Here is a 1,329-nt window from a genome sequence, read left to right on the forward strand (position 1 = left end):
GAACTGAGTTAATGGTGAACCCCAAATAATCCCTTTAGTTTGAAGGCTTTAATTTTGATTTAATTGGATGGATAATGATCCTAGTTTCCAAATAATTGTTAAGTGGCTGTTACCGTTTGTTCAGCCCGTCCTAAGTTTCCACACAATTAGTATGTCATCCAAAGAAGCCATTACCATTGTGTGGCTGGTTGTCATATTTTGTAAATAACCTAGGTGCTAATGTAAACACATTAGGTAGTGTTCTATACTGCTAGAGCTGAGCCATCCAATTAGATAAAAATAACGTCCGTGGTCACCTGTTATGGGTACTGAAATTGTAAGCATCCTTTGAATCAATGCTTGCCATTTTCGTTCTTAAAACGAATATACTTAACAATAGAAAAGGTTTCTGTTCTTAAAACGAATATATCGATTTATTTATTTTTCACTTTTTTTTTAATGTTTTTAATTTTTTTTTATTTTCATCTTTTTTATTTATTTATTTAATTTTATAATATATGGTCCCTAGATAAAGGACATATCAGATATTTAAACTGATAAGAACAGGTATTATACTTGATCTTAGCCAAAAAGCCAAGATCTGATCTATGATTGATGCGTCAAGCGCCATATCCTATTTTGTTAGGAAGGGAATGCGTAGATAATAATTCTTCCCTTGCAATGCAGCTAAAACCCCATCTGTTGCTGATGTCCAGTGTCTGTATCCCTTATGACATATTTGGTAATTGGTGATTATGTCTGGATACGAGTAGATCGGCATCTGGTGTTCCATATCGTGTAGAAACATCAGCAAATACTATAGCCCAATATCCATTTGGTGTTCTCCTCCAAATTCCTCTCTCGATATATCAGCTCGACTAGAAGATTATGTGTTGTAAAATTCTATTGTGTATCCCCGGATACTGTTTAAGATATGAGTGTCAAAAAGTTATTTATTCGATGTCTTCTCGCACCAACCTCCTTGCTTCCTTCTGGTTTTACTGTTTTCTTCTGGATCCCCGAGGCCGTGTGTTGTGGGTGTACACATCTTCCAGCGTAGGGGCGATACCTTTGAGGATGATGTTTGGACGTTTAGATGAGCTCCAGTTTGGCTTCATTGTCCAACTCCTTGACCTTCTAGATAGGTCACCCCCAAATAAAAAGATTTTGCTAGGAGGTTTCGGGTTTACACAGGCCCGCGTCAATCCCGGTTGGATGTAACCAGATGCATAAATTGATTAGTTTAGTACATTCAGGGATTTACAATCCCCGGTGGCAAGTGACAGCTATGGTGTCAGCTAATGTTTGCCCCTGCAGTAGATAGAAAACATATGGGCTATGCTGGCTTCT

General features: G+C 37.6%; 1 pseudogene; it reads right to left on the reverse strand.

The window, feature by feature from the left end:
- Positions 1 to 481: 481 nt before the first annotated feature.
- On the reverse strand, positions 482 to 585 carry LOC116978825 (annotated as a pseudogene).
- Positions 586 to 1,329: the final 744 nt, after the last annotated feature.

This window comes from Amblyraja radiata, chromosome 11 (genome assembly GCF_010909765.2).
Source record: "Amblyraja radiata isolate CabotCenter1 chromosome 11, sAmbRad1.1.pri, whole genome shotgun sequence".
Taxonomy (NCBI): Eukaryota; Metazoa; Chordata; class Chondrichthyes; order Rajiformes; family Rajidae; genus Amblyraja; species Amblyraja radiata.